Consider the following 23,845-nt stretch of genomic DNA (forward strand, 5'->3'; position numbering starts at 1 on the left):
AGAGCAGTTTACCTATTCTATTGGTCAGCTTGTTGAGAAAGAAATAGCCCAATAGCGTGAATGTTTGTTCCATAATGCAATTAGCAGGAAAACCTGTCAAAAGCGCTCTGCACATCCAAGCGGTTTCCTATGACAGAGATTCAAATATCCATCAGAAATGTAAAAAGAGGGGAGATGTAATATGCAAAAACTAGCATGGGTTGCTAATATGACTAGGATTGTGCCTTTGGCTATGGACAATGAAAGAAAGTTGATCTAAAATAATTGCCTCCATGGATATGGTCTGATTTTGGCTAGGCTACTTTGAAGCAAGGTAGACCTGCACATCACAATATGTATTAAAACTTTCAGGTCAAATGTACACTGAACAAAAATATAAAATGCAACATGTAAAGTGTTGGTCCCACGTTTCATGAGCTGAAATAAAAAATAAATAAAAAAATCGCAAACATTTTCCATATGCACAAAAAGTTGATTTCTCTCAAAGTTTGTGCACAAATTTGTTTACATCCCTGTAAGTGACCATTTCTCCTTTGCCAAGATAATCCATCCACTTGACAGGTGTGGCATATTAAGAAGCCGATTAAACAGCATTATCAGTACACATGTGCACCTTGTGCTGGGGACAATAAAATGCCACTTTAAAATGTGCAGTTGTCACATGACACAATACCACAGATGTCTCAAGTTTTGAGGGAGCGTGCATTTGACATGCTGACTGCAGGAATGTCCACCAGAGCTGTTGCCAGAGAATTTAATGTTAATTTCTCTACCATAAGCTGCATCCAACTCCATTTTACAGAATTTGGCAGTACGTCCAACCGGCCTCACAATTGCAGACCACGTGTAACCACGCCAGCCTAGGACCTCCACATCCGGCTTCTTCACTTGCAAGATCGTTTGTGCTGGGGAGTATTTCTGTCTGTAATTAAGACCTTTTGTGGGGAAAAACTCATTCTGATTGACTGGGCCTGGCTCCCACCTAATTAGTTTTCCCCCAAAAATGGGCTTTATTACATGGCTGCAGGGCCTAATGACTTTATTTCAATTAACTGATTTCCTTATATGAACTGTGGAATCTCAGTAAAATCTTTCAAATTGTTGCATGTTGCGTTTATATTCTGCAGTATATTTCCAGCGATTGGTATTTCCATCAATGAATAAGCTAAACAACATTTATTATTCTCCCAGATAATTGGCCGGCACCAATTTTAATTATCGCTTTTCTATTATTATTATATATATATATATTTTTTTTTAAACGGTCAAAAGCCAGCTATTACCGGTTAATGGAAACCTTGCACTGTGGATACCATTTGTGCCTTCGGAAAGTATTCAGACCCCTTGACTTTTTTCCACATTTTACTACGTTACAGCCTTATTCTAAAATGTATTTCCAAAATAGGTAAGATATTTAATAGTGCATACATGCAATGACTCCTCTAAACCCAGATGACTCTTACCAATACATTTCCTTGGGCTGATGATAGGAAAAAATATTCAAAACACTTTAATATGTCAGCAAACTTTAACTGAATAGTTATCAAATGTCCTATGTCAATTAATAGTGACGTAAAAACATACGTGTCTATGTCAGCAGCTGCTTTGACCAGCTCTGCGTCAGATAGCTCTGTCGGTGGCAGTGCCGGTCGAAGGAAAGACACCCCTATATCACGTGGAGAGAGAAAGGATTGTGAGCTACACAGCTTATCCAAAAAGTTAACATTATCTTACATGTGTAACTAGACACTCACCTTGAACTGCAGGCTGAGAAGCCATGAGCTTCTTCATCTTCGCCTGCAGTTCACCTGGGGTGAGAGAGCGCCTTGACAGGAATGCAGAGATCACAGGACCAAGAGGCCTTGGACAGCAAAACAGCAAATATGTCATCATTTCCAACTGTGTGGAACAAGTAGAATTATATTTTCCTTTAAGATGTTATGTAACACTTACGTAGCCGCACTCTTGGGCCGGGTGTTACTGGCGGGGGTGGTGCTGGCTGCGGCGGGGCTGGCCACAGCAGCTACTCCCTCCTGGTCTCGGCGCTGAATGTAGTCAATCAAGGCGGCTATCGCACTCCCAGGATAACGGGGTGTCTGCGTCCTCGTGCTCCTGACATATCTGTGAGAGACACAGCAGAGGGAACATTTCAGATGTAAAATGTTGCATAAAACACACTGAGATGGACATAGAAAACACAATAGACGCGCGCCCATTACCTTATCCTGTCCGCACCCGTAGCCTCATACAGGTCCTGCAGCGTGTCCCACTTGTACTTCCCCATGCCAACAAGGGCCTTGCCCTCCTGGCCTGAAATCAGCACGGAAACCAATTAACTGTCAGAGCAAAATAGTTACATCTTACATACAATGAGGAGAATTAAACAAACTCACCTGGCTGGGAGGACAGGACTTTAGCTTCCTCGTGTGCCCGGTTGAACCTGACCATCTCAGCGAAGGACGGATAGGCGCACGAGTAGCGAGTCAAGGCGTCCTTGTTGGCCATCAGGGGATGCTGGGAAACGCTGCACTCTCGCTCCCTCTCCTTCTGATGCACCGTTACCAGGTGCACCATGTAGCCCACGTCGTTCTCCATCAACCACTTGAAGGTCTGACCCCGGTACTTGCCGAACTGAACCGTGCACAGGCTAAGGACGACCATCTCTGCACCGGGGTCACCTCCCTCGGAGACGACGCGGGCTCGAGCCTCTGCCTCCACTTCCTCCCACTTCTTAGCCCTCACAGGAGGGCCCTGAGCACCAGAAGCAGGGGGGCAGTCAGCGGCAACTTTAACTGCCTGGGGTGTGGCCTTGAGGACCAACTCCTGTGAGGGCGTGAACCGGAACCTAGGATTTTCCATTTTAGGAGGCAAGAAAAAAACTATTATCATGAGTGAGGAGTGCAGTTACAAGTGACAGCATAACCGTATTAGATACATATAAAGGAACTCATGTTTGCTTGATAGGTCTGCTAGGAGGAGTTCAGCAGTGGGGGGGGGGGGGGGGGTGGGGGGGGCATAGGACATATCAGTGGTGTGGTGGGGGGGTGCCGGGTCAGGGTTAGGGTTAGGTTGATTATTAACTCATATGCAGTTAAATTCTGTTTAGTTAAATTCATAGAAAGACACGTTTGCCCCAATGACAATCAGGTTGTCACATATCATTCAATGCATCCAACTACATACACTTCAAACGCATGCCATCAAAAAAACGAAGGTAAATAGACAATTAAATAGTATACAATTCCAACTTTGAGTTGATATAAATGTTAGCTAAGGTTTTATAGGGTTGTCAGCGGTCAAATAAACTTTTGAGTTTTTGTAAACCTCGTTTACAGTAGCTAGCGATCTAAAGACGTTATTAAATTACACAGCTTGGGTAGCCCCTGTAGTCAAACAAGTCGGTTGACTAGACGTGCTACTCGTCGATTATTTTCAGGTATCATCAATGTCTGTCAGCGAAATATTTTAGATCATCAATTTCTGTCAGAAAAATATTTTATAGCCAATGCTAACTTGCCTGCGCGCAGCATGCGGTACACTATACTATAGCTACAGTAGCTAGCGATCGAACAGACGTTGTTAAATCACACAGTTTGGGTAGCCCCTGTAGTCAAACAATTCGGTTGGCTAGACGTGTTATTGTCATATTTCATCACATTTATAGTCGTTGATGTTAAATTCTTTGCAAATTAGGCAAAATTACCTCAGATATTCACCGGGAATGTATGATCAATCAATGGCTGCCAGAAAAAGATTGTGTGACGTTACAAGACTCTGGAGGACGATCATTGGCTGGAAAACTTATGGAACAAGCTAGGCTCTTCATTGGTGGGTTTTTGCTCTCTTTCCCCAATTTGGAACAAGCTGAAGCTCTGATTGGAGGAGAGGACAAATGGAACAATATGGGTATTTGGAACAGAGAAGAATAAGCTTCAAATAGCAGGGGGAAGAAAGCAGGCACTCCTGTGGATGTTTGGTACCCTCTAGTGGTCATTTTGGGTAGGTGCAACAGGACAGCTGAACTAAACCCAGACCAATGTAGACAGAAAATCACTTATACCCATACTAAACCACACCATATAATTGCAAAAAGGCCGTGAGTTAATACATTTGTGACAATTAATTGTGACAACACGGGGGAAAACAACAGCTCCCTCCTTGAGGCCCTTGAGGACCAGAACCCCCATGACTCATTCATTCCTTCATTAGATGTAAGATTCAACTTGTTTTTGTGTTTTACACTATTCCTGTGTTAAAGCTATTCATTATCCTGCCCAGGCTTGTTTCTGTGTGAGTTTGGCAACCTAGATTGAGATTTAATATTTTTTAAAGCACCGAAAGTATCAACATTTAGAATGTTATTCTATTGGAACATTTGGTGCTACTGTACATATAGTTTAAAGGGATTTTCCCGTACTTTTGAATACTTTTTAGCCAGTAGTTCTGAAAGTAGCGCTCATGAGCCAAAACTTGTCCCCGACAATTGCGTACTACATCACATATGTGCAGATGTGTGCACCACGTCATTGCGCTCTCTCTCGCTCTTCTCTGATTCTTGCTAGCTGTCACTCAAGTAGCGAGGGGCTGAACTCATTGACTGGAACCGACGCCCACTCACTGACATAATCTCCGTCGCATCTAAACCAGCATTGGCCAGTTTCTGGACTGTCGTGGTCCTGATGCTGGGATTTGTGTATGTAGTTGTTCCCGCTGCCCTGCAGATCTTGGGTAGAAGTGCTGCCAGATAGTTCACGCCCATCGGCACTGACGTGTTCCAGATCGAGTCCCCGATACACTCCTCTCCTTGGGTGGAGATAAAATGCAAGGCTGTTCTCCAGGCATTTCAGTAGATATTTCTCCAGTCATGCCACCGGGCATAGTGGGTTCCCTGGCTGCTCGAACATGAATCCCCTCTTGGACTCCCTGCCTCTCTCCCTTGGGTCCAGACGATTCTTTGTGGCCTCGTTTATATGCGAGAGTGGCGTATCTGAGAGAGAGAATGCGTTGTTATAATATTGCTTTCCAGTAGCCTATTACGAGTGCAACTTAGAAATAAAACAAACAGGCTATGAACATCATACCTTAGACTGTTCTTGTCTGTTTTTACAAGGAATGAGTTGGGCTTTAGTTGTCTGTTCCCCTCTTTTCTTCTTTGACCCAGATTTAACTGGAGGTCGAACCATACTTTCTGGACCAGACCCCTTGGTGTACCGGGATTCAGAGCCTGGCAGTTTTGGAGCTGGGCCATGTCCTTATCAGTGATGGGAGGGTGGCTGTTTGTGATATATTTTCCTTGCCTTAGCTGTTTGATGTTGGCCAGAAATGCATGATTCGAGGTGGTAAATTCAGTGTCCTTCATAAGGAACTAGCTGTGACTGGTGGTTGGGTCATTTAGAAACCCGTTGACCCCACTCCGGAGTGCCAGGTAGCTACTTATGCTGTACTCTTCCCCCTTCCCATTTCGTACATTTCCATAAAACTGTCGGAGAACAATGGTAAACTCTTCCTTAGTGACAGTTTTGAAGTCAACAACTTTTTTCTTCTCTGCTAGACAGCCCTCGAAGCAACGCACAGCCCAGTTTGTATTCTTAACTGTGTTTTTTCCCCCGTTGCGGCTTTTCTCTAGGTCATTCAATTCAGTATCCCACAAATCTGTATGCCTGTGTATTATTGCCATCTCTTTTTCCCAATTATTCCATAGTCATGCTGCCAAAAATGTTCCACTCATCCATTTTAGTTTTGGCAGCCAACTGAAAAAAAGTAGCCAGCCAACTGAAAAAAAGTTTTGTATGTTGCTACTGTATGACAACCAGCTCAATTTGCTGTCTGTCTCGTTCCGACACATTCACTTTATATGAGACGGTGGAGATCGCAATTCAATATTGAAAAGGCCGGAGAGACAGACCAGTTTATACAAATCTCTACTGTTGAGAACTAAATGCTAGTCTAAAAGAAATGGGAGATAATGTCTAGATGCTTTTTATAGTGGAGATAAAGTTTATACATTGATGCTCCCCCTAACCCCCCGCCCCCCCCCACCACCTCATCTGACATTTTACCTGCCCCCACCCAATGGACATTTATCATGTTAGTTGTAAATATGTAATTATTATTATGTTGCTATTGTTTCATTCACTTCCCTTTGACCTGCACTGTAGGAGCTTAAGATATTCATTGTACCCTGCATTTACATCTGCAACCCTGCGCATGTGACTAATAAACACTCTCTGTGGCACTGCTAGGACTCACCACTAGAGCACAGCAACAGACAATATAATGCAGTGATCATTTGTAGGCTGTTCTCTGGCAATGGCAAAGGATTTTATGGTCTGTTGCTGCTCTCTAGTGGCAAGTCCTGGCAGTGCCACAGATGTGTGTGTGTGTGTGTGTGTTTTATTGCACAGGTCCAATTGGCATGTAAAAATGTGTATTATGTTTCTCTGGTCTAAATCTCATGTAGATCATGATGTAACAGAAAGACTGAAAACCAGCAGACACTCAAGCCTAGAGTAGTTGACTTTGCTTCATATGCTAACAACCTGTTTAGCTGGTTGGGCCAGACTGCACTAACAGCTGAGTGGCATGAGGTGTGGCCTTCTGTCTTTTAACTGGCAAGATCCGTTATAATATGTAAATGGCCTGTTGTCTCAAGGTGTGAGTAGGTAAGGCTCCATAGCTCAGTGGTTAGAGCACTGGTCTTGTAAACCAGGGGTCGTGAGTTCAATTCTCACTGGGGCCTTGACAAAAGGGTCACATGTTTTAATCCAGGTCAGTACAATCCCGATTTGTGTTCAATTCTGCTCCCCATGTATACATACATACCTTGTGAATAATTATGTTGTTGTAGTAGCTTATGTCTCGTGTCAACAGAACAGCCAGCACAAAAATGACATTAATGATGCAAGCTCTCTCACAAACACCCAGAAGAGCATCTATATTTATTGTTACATTTTTGTGGCGAGTTACTGGGTTTAATAGCATCAGTCATGGCTCCATAGCTCAGTGGTTAGACCACTGGTCTTGTAAATCAGGGGTTGTGAGTTCAGATCACGCTGGGGCCTTCCTCGAGGGGTCATATGTTTTGGCCCGGCTGATGTGTGCTCCAGCAGCACTAAACTGCCTCCGTGACAACCTGTGTAGCCTAACATGCAGTCTTGTCTACACATTGCATTGGATTAAAACAATGTGCGTATTAACAACATACAACTGTTATTTTGCCTCTCAATGATCATTCAATGCCGCACGATTTGATGGACAGACAGCACATCATTGAAATTCGCCAGAGTAGCCAACTGTTCCACCTGTGGGCAGATAACAAACAGATATTTTATTAACATCTTCAATGCCTGGATCGGGAGCCGGGGTGGGGCGTGTGTGGAGCTTTGTCCCCTTGGGAAGGGCCTTGCTTGAGAGACCAATGCAACCAATGTTGACATATGAGATGAATGTGTGAAAACTGTGGATGTCGTTGTATTTGATCATGTCACCACTACATATTTGATTTGTTTCTGCATTTTATATCCATTGATCTTTTTCTGGCAGAGATCAATGTATTATTGTATATGGCAGTAGGAAAGCAGTCCTACTTGAGCATTTGTTTCACTCTCCCCTCGTCAGTACGTCCAACCGGCCTCACAAACGCAGACCATGTGTAACCACGCCAGCCCAGGACCTCCACATCCGGCTTCTTCACCTGTGGGATCGTCTAAGACCAGCCACCCGGACAGCTGATGAAAATGTGGGTTTGCAGAAGCAAATAAGTTCTACATAAACTGTCAGAAACCGTCTCAGGGAAGCTCATCTGCGTGCTCATCATCCTCACCAGGGTCTTGACCTGACTGCAGTTCGGCATTGTAACCAACTTCATTGGGCAAATGCTCACCTTTGATGGCCACACGCCGATAACATCTCGCGAGGTTTGGATATGGGATTTGACTTTGCAGTGGGTGGAGACAGGATAGCAAGTAGAATCGAAATCGCCTTTTTGACAGCTAACATTAAAAAAAATACTCTAACTTTCAACTTGAATGAATGCGTTGGTATTTCGTACAGTTGCACCTACATTGAGGCATATCGTTAAGGAGGTTCATTCGATCACGTCAATCCTCTGGAACGTTTCTGCAGAGAGTAACGTATGCTCTGGAGCTACTGTGAGGGTTGAAAATATGCTTGGCCTATCATGAGCGTGTCTGTGTGTGCTGGAAGTAACATTTTGCAACATATGGTGTGACTAGCGGGAAGGCTGTGGCTAACCTTGGGTGTAGGCAGTTATCATGAGTTGTGGGGGACACATACAGAGCATAGTGTTGCGAGAACAAACTGTCTTTTGTTAGACAATAACAGGAACCAGATGTGTGATAACTGTATCCAGGGTGTGGGCCCAGAAGATAATCTGCCCAGCAACAACTACACCTGCCAACGGGAGCGCCTGGGGGCTGGGACCAGCCTGTGCGCCAACGATAGGCTGAGTGAGTCTAAACCACACTCAGCCTCTACTCTGACAGGCCAGCTCAGAAGCGGGAACTAACCCTGTCAGAAGTATATTAGAAGAACTTTGTCAGGAACTAGTTAGTTCTCTGTTCTACCCTTCGAGGTGTTACAGTGAACCCGTATATACGAAAATTGCATTTACCATTTATCGCTTGAGTTTAATAAAAGTACTTATAGTATATTCAGTGACTCTGCATCACATTTATCCTGATACCAGATTTGATTGACGCAACCCTAACACTAGTAATGCTGCCGTAGCTGAAACGTTTCAGCTGCAGTGAAGAAAATACCTTTCCGTTTTATCGAAACTCCCCGGTAAGAATAATAAAGACGTTTTATTATCGGTGCATGTCATGTTTTCAATGTGGTGTTTGTTTGAAAACTTTTAGTTTCAGGACAAAGTTTCGAATTCAAAAGCACTGTGGCTCTTGGCGAATTACCTTGACGCTACCCATGCATTCTGCTCATGGGCATGACCCAATTTATTTTAACGCACGAATGTAACGTTAACAGTTTGCCTGGACAAATTACGTTATGGCTTCAAATATGAACAGGACCTGTTGTTTCTAAGTAGCTCATGGAGTCTTTATGAATATCAATCAAGCTTATTCCTACAATGGCTAGGCTATACGTGTTCAATCATAACTATGGTAATCTGAACCCCGACATTGTTATCAATCGCGATTGTTCATGAACACAGTTTTGTCTAGGCCTAAACAAGACTGAAGTAGTAAACACTCATTTGTCCTTGCTTTAAATCTGTCATTACGTGTGTTCATCTCAATTCAGGATGACTTAAATGGTAACTTCTAACACAGTTTTGTCAGGTAGTATTGTCTGGGATTGAATGTTTTTCCTTCAAATCATTCATCCTGGAGAGATTTATCTACACTAGGACAATCACAAACCATGTAATTAATCCCTTAGCTTTTCAAGAAATACCTAAATCCATGTTGACTGAGGAGGACTTTTATGAAAATTCCACCAACTAAAATTGAAAACCAGCATTAACTTGAGGTTTTCATATAGTTTTTGAATCTACCTTTATTTTTATGATATTTTATCTGATCTCTTATAAACAATACAACACATACACACGACTACATCCTACAAACAATACACCTGCCCAGACCCACTTGAATCCCCCTTTTGAATACACATGAAGTTGATAGTTTCACAAATAGGCCGAGCCAACAATATTAATGATTCCTTTTTTTAAAAGTAGGCTATCATGACTTCTTCTGCAATATGGACCTCTTTCACCAGTTGCTCTTGGTCTCAGATGAGTGGGTGCTGCTATAGCCTACATATCATGATGTAGTGGGGGAGCATGGTAGTGACAAACAGCCAACCTGAATGAATGCCTAATTTTCATTGCCTTCACACTTCTGTTAGGAAGGTCATCTATAATGAATGGGAGCTCAGCTGGCAGCCTGTAGTTGAGGTAGACGAAGTGGAAGTCTGGGGGAGTTGATGAGAGGTGTGTGAGATATATATATATATATCTCTCTGAATATTAGGAAGGTAGCCTATTTGCTATCAGCTAATTCGTTGGTGTGTTATTGACAATACTCAGTTTCTGCTTTTTAGGAAGATCTATGTAATGCATACAATTCCTCTTTGGCCTGTAAATTGGGCTGCAGGTAGCCTAGTGGTTAGAGTGTTGGACTAGTAACCAGGAGGTTGCAAGATCGAATCCCCGAGCTGACAAGGTAAAAATGCTGTTCTGCCCCTGAACAAGGCAGTTAACCCACTGTTCCTAGGCTGTCATTGAAAATAAGAATTTGTTCTTATCTGACTTGCCTAGTGTTGATAAAACGTTTACTGGAGACAGGAGAACAAGTGGAGACATAGGACGAGGTGGATAATTGTATAATAAGGCAGGTTTATTCAAGTGTAAAAATATTAGGCAAAGCGTGCAGCACGGCTCCTTCTGTCTGATTCGTATGGAATCGTCAGGAAAAGAGGCAGTTTAAACAGTTGTACAGTTTTATATAGGCAACAAGCAAAGTAGGTTGATCTGGTAGTCTGGCCTTCCGATTGGTCGATCTGGGTCGTGGGTTGTCCTGTCCGGGCCTGATGTCGACATTCCATTGGCTCTTCCCACAGTCCTTTGTCTTGTGCTCCAACCTTGAGTTGTGTGTGTCTGTGATTGTCATGGAGGAGGGGAGTTGTGTGTGTCGGTGGTTGTCATGGGGGAGGGGAGTTGTGTGTGTCGGTGGTTGTCGTCTAATGAGACCAGCATATGTCCAAGAAAAAGAGGGGGTGTGTGCATGTTGTATCAACTATAGCTAATGTTGAGAAGTTGTTAAAACAAGTTACCAATATCTAATACAATTTCTTACAAATCCCCCTCTTCACGTCTTATAGACGTGAATAAACTAGTTAAAATTTGTCAGAAGACAAATTTGATTCCCCCTCTTCACGTCTCACAAGAGACGTGACATAAAAGTAAAAAATACAAAGCTATGGGATAAAATTTGTCAGAAGACAAATTTTGATTCCCCCTCTTCACGTCTCACAAGAGACGTGACATAAAAGTAAAAAATACAAAGCTATGGGATAAAATTTGTCAGAAGACAAATTTTGATTCCCCCTCTTCACGTCTCACAAGAGACGTGACATAAAAGTATCTTAGTCCTCAAATAGATAGACAGGTCCAGCTTCCCCATCATCAAGCAATGGAAACATTTGGGCCCTTTCCTGATTAGGGTCTATGGCGGCAGTTATAACACGGCTAGCAAGCGTGCGCGCACATGGAATGCAACAGCATCCACAAAGTACAAGAATGGCCGCAAAAACGGAAATTGATACTAGGATGGAGGAAACCAGCGTCTTATATTTACCAAAAGCATCCATCCATGAGTCCCACATAGTAGTGTCCACTCCAGAATGCTGTTTCATCTTACCATTAAGGGTACGAAGTCCCTCCAATGCTACAGTCAGACTCCCATCCGTAGCTGTGTTATTGGGAATGAAAGTACAACACTGTTCACCAAACATTGCACAGACCCCCCCCCCCGTTCAGCCAATAACATATCAACCGCGATTCTATTTTGAAATGCCATCAGGGACGTAGCTGCCAATTGTCCATGGACCGCCTCGAAGCCTTGTTGAGTCCAATTGCCCAGTTTCTGGACATTAAAATGAATGTAGTTAATTCTGTCCACATTTTTATTAACTGTACACCACCAACAAAATGATGATTCAAAACCTGCGGCCACTTGGTCAACCAATTTATACTTATCTGGTACCCCCCTGGGGACGCCAATTGCATCAATGTAAGTTGGGTCCCCAGCAGAAGGGCCCACCGTGCGCTTGGTCCTGATAGGCCAATATTCAGGACCCAGGGCTTGTATACGGGTGAGCAGATCTTGGACGCCTATGGGGTAAACAGAGATGGGCAACAAAAGAGTTACAAGTGCACAGGTACCAGTGGCATTGAGGGGAAGTCTGTCAAACAGACTAGTTCCCCCACACCACCACCACACATCAGCTCTAGACACTGGTTTAAAGATTTCCGTGAGCATGTGAGTGTACAAGCACCAACTAGCAGGGAGCTTACCCAACAATGTCCCTCCAACTGTCATGGTTATGCATGTAAAATTAGCTCTAGCCACACTGGAGGAGAATATCGGTTTCTTGACCACCGTGGTGACTACTGGATAAACAGCGTCCCACTGTGAACACTTCTCAGGTGGGTTGTCTCTGTCCATAAGGGGCATTAGACAGTCTCCGCTAATAGCGGCTGGGACTATGCGGAGCAATGGTCTAGCTCCCATGCAAACAACACAGCTTTTCAGGGTTGTGTTAGCTGCTTGTTCAGTCAATAAAAGCCAATTGTTAGTGAAACCTGAGATTCCGGTGACAGTAAGAATGGTATCATCAGGGGTGGTAGGAGTGGTGACCATATTAATAGGACCCCACTCACCCTTCCCCTTAGATGTTAAAACAGTAAACCGGTCAGAAATAGCAGAGGGCTGAGCCTGCTGTGTAATGCAGATTTTTAATGGCCAATAGAGTAGATCCTTGCTAGACTCTACCTGAGGTGCTAGTATGAAATCCTGACAACCCGTCCCAGTACCTGGTCGGATAATTAGTGATAAACCCCAATTACGCAATTTAGTCCTAGTCAATGATAATCTTTGTCGCCAGATAAGAACTGCTTGCCCTGATGAATATCTGGACCAATCAGGACCCGTCTCAGCGACCAAGCTCTTCCATGACCACTCCTGAAACCCCCCTTTTGTCATATACCAGTTAAATCTGGTGTACTCCAATGCATGCCCTCCCAGGCCATTCCTAGCTTTTCCCAATAACCCCCAAGACAGTGTAATGGTGGTGGTCGCATTAACGGGTACACATAAGGTGGTGCTTCTAACCTCTGTTGGAGTGCAGAGTTGGTCTGTGGTTGTAGTGCTTCGTTTGTGTATGGCAGGACTGGTGAGATCGAGGGTAATGTTAGACGTGTCATTAGTGGTTGTAAGATGTGAGAGGGGTGGATGTGTGAGCTGTTGTATGAGCCATGTGAGAGTTCCTAGGGACACTCCAATAATGATTATGAAAATAACCAACAAGGGACCTGAAATTCCCATTCTTTCCCAGGGAGTGAGATATCCCGGTCCTAAGTGAATAGCCTTAGTTCGTGGAAACTGGGGCTGGCGTCCCATTTTCACCAACTAAGGTTTGTTTGTTTGGAGTCGAATTGAGATTGGCCAAATCGGCCCTGACTTCCGTCAGAGTTCTGGAAGGAGTTGGGGCTGGTGTACAATGTGTAAGGTGATGCCAAGGTGCGCCCGATTTACCTTTGACCTGGACTGAGTGTGAAGTAACCTCCTTCACTTCGTACGGTCCAGTCCACCTGGGTTCTAGCCACTTTCTCTTGTGGACTTTCACCCTTACCCAGTCACCAACTTTTACCTTCAGTGATGCCGGATCTCCCGTCAGCTCCCCCTGCTGGACCTTGTGAATCTGTTTGGAGAGAGCTGCAGAAAGTTCCGTCAGTTTTCTCACATATTCAGACATTACAATTTGTTGTACATCAAGGGCGGGCATATGACCTCCCTCCCTCGGTGGACCAGGCATGACCCTTCCAGTCATTATCTCATGAGGAGAGAGATGGGTGCCTGCACCTGGCGAGGCTCTCATGGCCATCAATGCCAGGGGCAGGGCTTCAACCCACGTCAACTTCGAACCTGCACATACCTTAGCTATCTTAGCCTTAAGGGTCTGATTTGAGCGTTCCACGAGGCCCTGCGATTGGGACTTGTACACTGACCCAAATTTGTGTACAATGCCAAATCTTTCCTCCACCTGTCTCAGGTGTTTGTTACTGAAGTGGGATCCATTGTCGGATCTGATTTGCCTGGGGACTCCATACCTTGGTATGAGTTCGGTTTGCAGCCACTTAATGACCGATTTTGCATCCTCCCTTGCTGTTGGTATTGCCTCAACCCATTTAGAGAACCTGTCTACCATAACTAACAGGTACCTTTTCCATTTGTCACATTGTCTTGCCCCATATCTGTGTAATCTATGCTGATGTCCTGAAAACAAGCATTTGGGACTGGGTATGAACCCATGGGCGTTTGATATGGTTTCTTTGGATTGTGGCTACCACAAATGCTACACTCGTCACAAAACAAATCTGTCATGTCTTTCATGTGGGGGTGCCACCAGATGTGGGACACCTTCTGTAAAGTCTTCAGTTTGCCTTCGTGTGTGGGCCCATGAGCTTCTCGTAATAGTTCTGGACAGAGGTTTGCAGGGGCCACTAGTCTGCCATCATGGCATCTCCACAGTTCATCAGGTCCTTTGGTGGCCCCTTTCTGTCCCCATACTGAGTGTTCATAGGGTCCTGCTGAAAACTGGAGTTCTTTTATGTGTTGCCCTGTGAGCTCAGTCCGAGCTGGTTGGATCTGAAGTATCATTTGTCTCGGGGTGTATCCACCAGCTTTCTTGGCTGCTTTGTCAGCTGCATCATTTCCCTCGCTGACTCTGTTTTTCAGTTGTTGATGTCCTTTACACTTCATGATGGCCACCTTCTTAGGTAGTGAGACTGATTTAATCAGTTTTTCCATCTGTGTCTTGTGTTTGATTGGCATGTTTCCTGTGGTGGTGAAGTTGCGTCTAACCCATTGTGGTCCATCAGTATGGACTGCTCCATGAGCATACGCTGAGTCGGTGTAGATGTTTACAGTCTTTCCTTCAGCTCTTTCCAGAGCTTGTGTCAAACCTATGATTTCAGCTAACTGGGCTGATGCAGGTTGTGTGATGATGGCAGATTCCAAAGTCACATGTGATCTATCCGGGAGCTGCTGCACCACTGCGTATGCTGCTATGTTCCCTTCCTCTCCTCTATAGCAGCATCCATCTGTGTATAACCATAGGTCCGGGTTGGTGAGTGGTTCGTTCCCCAGGTCAGGTCTCAGTTTCAGTTCCTGTGCAGCTCTTTCTGCACAGGAGTGGGGTAGACCTTCTTCAGCATTGAGTGCGTCTGCCATGTTTTTGTCAGTGTTGACAAATGTGATGTGTGATTGTGTGCATTTATTCTGGATTTTCGTTTTTCTTTCAGCGCTGAACGTGAATTCTTTGCTCATCAGATATGCTGCAACCCCATGGTGGGTGTGTATTTCCAATGGATGGCACATTACCAAATGGGCTGTTTTTTCAATAGCTTTTGCCACTGCAGCTACATACCTGGAACATGTGGTTTGTCCTACTTCGATGTGGTCCAATTTGGAGGAGTGATACATCAACACTCTTCTCTCCCCCTCTTGTTTTCTGAAAAGGAAGGATTCACATCATCCATCCTTTTTCAGAAACAAGAGGGGGAGAGAAGAGTGTTGATGTATCACTCCTCCAAATTGGACCACATCGAAGTAGGACAAACCACATGTTCCAGGTATGTAGCTGCAGTGGCAAAAGCTATTGAAAAAACAGCCCATTTGGTAATGTGCCATCCATTGGAAATACACACCCACCATGGGGTTGCAGCATATCTGATGAGCAAAGAATTCACGTTCAGCGCTGAAAGAAAAACGAAAATCCAGAATAAATGCACACAATCACACATCACATTTGTCAACACTGACAAAAACATGGCAGACGCACTCAATGCTGAAGAAGGTCTACCCCACTCCTGTGCAGAAAGAGCTGCACAGGAACTGAAACTGAGACCTGACCTGGGGAACGAACCACTCACCAACCCGGACCTATGGTTATACACAGATGGATGCTGCTATAGAGGAGAGGAAGGGAACATAGCAGCATACGCAGTGGTGCAGCAGCTCCCGGATAGATCACATGTGACTTTGGAATCTGCCATCATCACACAACCTGCATCAGCCCAGTTAGCTGAAATCATAGGTTTGACACAAGCTCTGGAAAGAGCTGAAGGAAAGACTGTAAACATCTACACCGACTCAGCGTATGCTCATGGAGCAGTCCATACTGATGGACCACAATGGGTTAGACGCAACTTCACCACCACAGGAAACATGCCAATCAAACACAAGACACAGATGGAAAAACTGATTAAATCAGTCTCACTACCTAAGAAGGTGGCCATCATGAAGTGTAAAGGACATCAACAACTGAAAAACAGAGTCAGCGAGGGAAATGATGCAGCTGACAAAGCAGCCAAGAAAGCTGGTGGATACACCCCGAGACAAATGATACTTCAGATCCAACCAGCTCGGACTGAGCTCACAGGGCAACACATAAAAGAACTCCAGTTTTCAGCAGGACCCTATGAACACTCAGTATGGGGACAGAAAGGGGCCACCAAAGGACCTGATGAACTGTGGAGATGCCATGATGGCAGACTAGTGGCCCCTGCAAACCTCTGTCCAGAACTATTACGAGAAGCTCATGGGCCCACACACGAAGGCAAACTGAAGACTTTACAGAAGGTGTCCCACATCTGGTGGCACCCCCACATGAAAGACATGACAGATTTGTTTTGTGACGAGTGTAGCATTTGTGGTAGCCACAATCCAAAGAAACCATATCAAACGCCCATGGGTTCATACCCAGTCCCAAATGCTTGTTTTCAGGACATCAGCATAGATTACACAGATATGGGGCAAGACAATGTGACAAATGGGAAAAGGTACCTGTTAGTTATGGTAGACAGGTTCTCTAAATGGGTTGAGGCAATACCAACAGCAAGGGAGGATGCAAAATCGGTCATTAAGTGGCTGCAAACCGAACTCATACCAAGGTATGGAGTCCCCAGGCAAATCAGATCCGACAATGGATCCCACTTCAGTAACAAACACCTGAGACAGGTGGAGGAAAGATTTGGCATTGTACACAAATTTGGGTCAGTGTACAAGTCCCAATCGCAGGGCCTCGTGGAACGCTCAAATCAGACCCTTAAGGCTAAGATAGCTAAGGTATGTGCAGGTTCGAAGTTGACGTGGGTTGAAGCCCTGCCCCTGGCATTGATGGCCATGAGAGCCTCGCCAGGTGCAGGCACCCATCTCTCTCCTCATGAGATAATGACTGGAAGGGTCATGCCTGGTCCACCGAGGGAGGGAGGTCATATGCCCGCCCTTGATGTACAACAAATTGTAATGTCTGAATATGTGAGAAAACTGACGGAACTTTCTGCAGCTCTCTCCAAACAGATTCACAAGGTCCAGCAGGGGGAGCTGACGGGAGATCCGGCATCACTGAAGGTAAAAGTTGGTGACTGGGTAAGGGTGAAAGTCCACAAGAGAAAGTGGCTAGAACCCAGGTGGACTGGACCGTACGAAGTGAAGGAGGTTACTTCACACTCAGTCCAGGTCAAAGGTAAATCGGGCGCACCTTGGCATCACCTTACACATTGTACACCAGCCCCAACTCCTTCCAGAACTCTGACGGAAGTCAGGGCCGATTTGGCCAATCTCAATTCGACTCCAAACAAACAAACCTTAGTTGGTGAAAATGGGACGCCAGCCCCAGTTTCCACGAACTAAGGCTATTCACTTAGGACCGGGATATCTCACTCCCTGGGAAAGAATGGGAATTTCAGGTCCCTTGTTGGTTATTTTCATAATCATTATTGGAGTGTCCCTAGGAACTCTCACATGGCTCATACAACAGCTCACACATCCACCCCTCTCACATCTTACAACCACTAATGACACGTCTAACATTACCCTCGATCTCACCAGTCCTGCCATACACAAACGAAGCACTACAACCACAGACCAACTCTGCACTCCAACAGAGGTTAGAAGCACCACCTTATGTGTACCCGTTAATGCGACCACCACCATTACACTGTCTTGGGGGTTATTGGGAAAAGCTAGGAATGGCCTGGGAGGGCATGCATTGGAGTACACCAGATTTAACTGGTATATGACAAAAGGGGGGTTTCAGGAGTGGTCATGGAAGAGCTTGGTCGCTGAGACGGGTCCTGATTGGTCCAGATATTCATCAGGGCAAGCAGTTCTTATCTGGCGACAAAGATTATCATTGACTAGGACTAAATTGCGTAATTGGGGTTTATCACTAATTATCCGACCAGGTACTGGGACGGGTTGTCAGGATTTCATACTAGCACCTCAGGTAGAGTCTAGCAAGGATCTACTCTATTGGCCATTAAAAATCTGCATTACACAGCAGGCTCAGCCCTCTGCTATTTCTGACCGGTTTACTGTTTTAACATCTAAGGGGAAGGGTGAGTGGGGTCCTATTAATATGGTCACCACTCCTACCACCCCTGATGATACCATTCTTACTGTCACCGGAATCTCAGGTTTCACTAACAATTGGCTTTTATTGACTGAACAAGCAGCTAACACAACCCTGAAAAGCTGTGTTGTTTGCATGGGAGCTAGACCATTGCTCCGCATAGTCCCAGCCGCTATTAGCGGAGACTGTCTAATGCCCCTTATGGACAGAGACAACCCACCTGAGAAGTGTTCACAGTGGGACGCTGTTTATCCAGTAGTCACCACGGTGGTCAAGAAACCGATATTCTCCTCCAGTGTGGCTAGAGCTAATTTTACATGCATAACCATGACAGTTGGAGGGACATTGTTGGGTAAGCTCCCTGCTAGTTGGTGCTTGTACACTCACATGCTCACGGAAATCTTTAAACCAGTGTCTAGAGCTGATGTGTGGTGGTGGTGTGGGGGAACTAGTCTGTTTGACAGACTTCCCCTCAATGCCACTGGTACCTGTGCACTTGTAACTCTTTTGTTGCCCATCTCTGTTTACCCCATAGGCGTCCAAGATCTGCTCACCCGTATACAAGCCCTGGGTCCTGAATATTGGCCTATCAGGACCAAGCGCACGGTGGGCCCTTCTGCTGGGGACCCAACTTACATTGATGCAATTGGCGTCCCCAGGGGGGTACCAGATAAGTATAAATTGGTTGACCAAGTGGCCGCAGGTTTTGAATCATCATTTTGTTGGTGGTGTACAGTTAATAAAAATGTGGACAGAATTAACTACATTCATTTTAATGTCCAGAAACTGGGCAATTGGACTCAACAAGGCTTCGAGGCGGTCCATGGACAATTGGCAGCTACGTCCCTGATGGCATTTCAAAATAGAATCGCGGTTGATATGTTATTGGCTGAACGGGGGGGGGGTCTGTGCAATGTTTGGTGAACAGTGTTGTACTTTCATTCCCAATAACACAGCTACGGATGGGAGTCTGACTGTAGCATTGGAGGGACTTCGTACCCTTAATGGTAAGATGAAACAGCATTCTGGAGTGGACACTACTATGTGGGACTCATGGATGGATGCTTTTGGTAAATATAAGACGCTGGTTTCCTCCATCCTAGTATCAATTTCCGTTTTTGCGGCCATTCTTGTACTTTGTGGATGCTGTTGCATTCCATGTGCGCGCACGCTTGCTAGCCGTGTTATAACTGCCGCCATAGACCCTAATCAGGAAAGGGCCCAAATGTTTCCATTGCTTGATGATGGGGAAGCTGGACCTGTCTATCTATTTGAGGACTAAGATACTTTTATGTCACGTCTCTTGTGAGACGTGAAGAGGGGGAATCAAAATTTGTCTTCTGACAAATTTTATCCCATAGCTTTGTATTTTTTACTTTTATGTCACGTCTCTTGTGAGACGTGAAGAGGGGGAATCAAAATTTGTCTTCTGACAAATTTTATCCCATAGCTTTGTATTTTTTACTTTTATGTCACGTCTCTTGTGAGACGTGAAGAGGGGGAATCAAAATTTGTCTTCTGACAAATTTTAACTAGTTTATTCACGTCTATAAGACGTGAAGAGGGGGATTTGTAAGAAATTGTATTAGATATTGGTAACTTGTTTTAACAACTTCTCAACATTAGCTATAGTTGATACAACATGCACACACCCCCTCTTTTTCTTGGACATATGCTGGTCTCATTAGACGACAACCACCGACACACACAACTCCCCTCCCCCATGACAACCACCGACACACACAACTCCCCTCCTCCATGACAATCACAGACACACACAACTCAAGGTTGGAGCACAAGACAAAGGACTGTGGGAAGAGCCAATGGAATGTCGACATCAGGCCCGGACAGGACAACCCACGACCCAGATCGACCAATCGGAAGGCCAGACTACCAGATCAACCTACTTTGCTTGTTGCCTATATAAAACTGTACAACTGTTTAAACTGCCTCTTTTCCTGACGATTCCATACGAATCAGACAGAAGGAGCCGTGCTGCACGCTTTGCCTAATATTTTTACACTTGAATAAACCTGCCTTATTATACAATTATCCACCTCGTCCTATGTCTCCACTTGTTCTCCTGTCTCCAGTAAACGTTTTATCAACACTAGGCAAGTCAGATAAGAACAAATTCTTATTTTCAATGACAGCCTAGGAACAGTGGGTTAACTGCCTTGTTCAGGGGCAGAACAGCATTTTTACCTTGTCAGCTCGGGGATTCGATCTTGCAACCTCCTGGTTACTAGTCCAACACTCTAACCACTAGGCTACCTGCAGCCCAATTTACAGGCCAAAGAGGAATTGTATGCATTACATAGATCTTCCTAAAAAGCAGAAACTGAGTATTGTCAATAACACACCAACGAATTAGCTGATAGCAAATAGGCTACCTTCCTAATATTCAGAGAGATATATATATATATATCTCACACACCTCTCATCAACTCCCCCAGACTTCCACTTCGTCTACCTCAACTACAGGCTGCCAGCTGAGCTCCCATTCATTATAGATGACCTTCCTAACAGAAGTGTGAAGGCAATGAAAATTAGGCATTCATTCAGGTTGGCTGTTTGTCACTACCATGCTCCCCCACTACATCATGATATGTAGGCTATAGCAGCACCCACTCATCTGAGACCAAGAGCAACTGGTGAAAGAGGTCCATATTGCAGAAGAAGTCATGATAGCCTACTTTTAAAAAAAGGAATCATTAATATTGTTGGCTCGGCCTATTTGTGAAACTATCAACTTCATGTGTATTCAAAAGGGGGATTCAAGTGGGTCTGGGCAGGTGTATTGTTTGTAGGATGTAGTCGTGTGTATGTGTTGTATTGTTTATAAGAGATCAGATAAAATATCATAAAAATAAAGGTAGATTCAAAAACTATATGAAAACCTCAAGTTAATGCTGGTTTTCAATTTTAGTTGGTGGAATTTTCATAAAAGTCCTCCTCAGTCAACATGGATTTAGGTATTTCTTGAAAAGCTAAGGGATTAATTACATGGTTTGTGATTGTCCTAGTGTAGATAAATCTCTCCAGGATGAATGATTTGAAGGAAAAACATTCAATCCCAGACAATACTACCTGACAAAACTGTGTTAGAAGTTACCATTTAAGTCATCCTGAATTGAGATGAACACACGTAATGACAGATTTAAAGCAAGGACAAATGAGTGTTTACTACTTCAGTCTTGTTTAGGCCTAGACAAAACTGTGTTCATGAACAATCGCGATTGATAACAATGTCGGGGTTCAGATTACCATAGTTATGATTGAACACGTATAGCCTAGCCATTGTAGGAATAAGCTTGATTGATATTCATAAAGACTCCATGAGCTACTTAGAAACAACAGGTCCTGTTCATATTTGAAGCCATAACGTAATTTGTCCAGGCAAACTGTTAACGTTACATTCGTGCGTTAAAATAAATTGGGTCATGCCCATGAGCAGAATGCATGGGTAGCGTCAAGGTAATTCGCCAAGAGCCACAGTGCTTTTGAATTCGAAACTTTGTCCTGAAACTAAAAGTTTTCAAACAAACACCACATTGAAAACATGACATGCACCGATAATAAAACGTCTTTATTATTCTTACCGGGGAGTTTCGATAAAACGGAAAGGTATTTTCTTCACTGCAGCTGAAACGTTTCAGCTACGGCAGCATTACTAGTGTTAGGGTTGCGTCAATCAAATCTGGTATCAGGATAAATGTGATGCAGAGTCACTGAATATACTATAAGTACTTTTATTAAACTCAAGCGATAAATGGTAAATGCAATTTTCGTATATACGGGTTCACTGTAACACCTCGAAGGGTAGAACAGAGAACTAACTAGTTCCTGACAAAGTTCTTCTAATATACTTCTGACAGGGTTAGTTCCCGCTTCTGAGCTGGCCTGTCAGAGTAGAGGCTGAGTGTGGTTTAGACTCACTCAGCCTATCGTTGGCGCACAGGCTGGTCCCAGCCCCCAGGCGCTCCCGTTGGCAGGTGTAGTTGTTGCTGGGCAGATTATCTTCTGGGCCCACACCCTGGATACAGTTATCACACATCTGGTTCCTGTTATTGTCTAACAAAAGACAGTTTGTTCTCGCAACACTATGCTCTGTATGTGTCCCCCACAACTCATGATAACTGCCTACACCCAAGGTTAGCCACAGCCTTCCCGCTAGTCACACCATATGTTGCAAAATGTTACTTCCAGCACACACAGACACGCTCATGATAGGCCAAGCATATTTTCAACCCTCACAGTAGCTCCAGAGCATACGTTACTCTCTGCAGAAACGTTCCAGAGGATTGACGTGATCGAATGAACCTCCTTAACGATATGCCTCAATGTAGGTGCAACTGTACGAAATACCAACGCATTCATTCAAGTTGAAAGTTAGAGTATTTTTTTTAATGTTAGCTGTCAAAAAGGCGATTTCGATTCTACTTGCTATCCTGTCTCCACCCACTGCAAAGTCAAATCCCATATCCAAACCTCGCGAGATGTTATCGGCGTGTGGCCATCAAAGGTGAGCATTTGCCCAATGAAGTTGGTTACAATGCCGAACTGCAGTCAGGTCAAGACCCTGGTGAGGATGATGAGCACGCAGATGAGCTTCCCTGAGACGGTTTCTGACAGTTTATGTAGAACTTATTTGCTTCTGCAAACCCACATTTTCATCAGCTGTCCGGGTGGCTGGTCTTAGACGATCCCACAGGTGAAGAAGCCGGATGTGGAGGTCCTGGGCTGGCGTGGTTACACATGGTCTGCGTTTGTGAGGCCGGTTGGACGTACTGACGAGGGGAGAGTGAAACAAATGCTCAAGTAGGACTGCTTTCCTACTGCCATATACAATAATACATTGATCTCTGCCAGAAAAAGATCAATGGATATAAAATGCAGAAACAAATCAAATATGTAGTGGTGACATGATCAAATACAACGACATCCACAGTTTTCACACATTCATCTCATATGTCAACATTGGTTGCATTGGTCTCTCAAGCAAGGCCCTTCCCAAGGGGACAAAGCTCCACACACGCCCCACCCCGGCTCCCGATCCAGGCATTGAAGATGTTAATAAAATATCTGTTTGTTATCTGCCCACAGGTGGAACAGTTGGCTACTCTGGCGAATTTCAATGATGTGCTGTCTGTCCATCAAATCGTGCGGCATTGAATGATCATTGAGAGGCAAAATAACAGTTGTATGTTGTTAATACGCACATTGTTTTAATCCAATGCAATGTGTAGACAAGACTGCATGTTAGGCTACACAGGTTGTCACGGAGGCAGTTTAGTGCTGCTGGAGCACACATCAGCCGGGCCAAAACATATGACCCCTCGAGGAAGGCCCCAGCGTGATCTGAACTCACAACCCCTGATTTACAAGACCAGTGGTCTAACCACTGAGCTATGGAGCCATGACTGATGCTATTAAACCCAGTAACTCGCCACAAAAATGTAACAATAAATATAGATGCTCTTCTGGGTGTTTGTGAGAGAGCTTGCATCATTAATGTCATTTTTGTGCTGGCTGTTCTGTTGACACGAGACATAAGCTACTACAACAACATAATTATTCACAAGGTATGTATGTATACATGGGGAGCAGAATTGAACACAAATCGGGATTGTACTGACCTGGATTAAAACATGTGACCCTTTTGTCA

At 44.5% G+C, this 23,845-nt stretch overlaps 1 non-coding gene across 1 annotated transcript; it reads left to right on the forward strand.

Moving 5' to 3' along the window:
- The first annotated feature begins 6,666 nt into the window (after window positions 1–6,666).
- Window positions 6,667–6,739, forward strand: trnat-ugu. The gene has a single exon. It is a non-coding gene; the product is annotated as a tRNA-Thr (tRNA).
- Window positions 6,740–23,845: the final 17,106 nt, after the last annotated feature.

The sequence above is a fragment of the Salvelinus namaycush genome, chromosome 5 (assembly GCF_016432855.1).
Source record: "Salvelinus namaycush isolate Seneca chromosome 5, SaNama_1.0, whole genome shotgun sequence".
Classification (NCBI taxonomy): domain Eukaryota; kingdom Metazoa; phylum Chordata; class Actinopteri; order Salmoniformes; family Salmonidae; genus Salvelinus; species Salvelinus namaycush.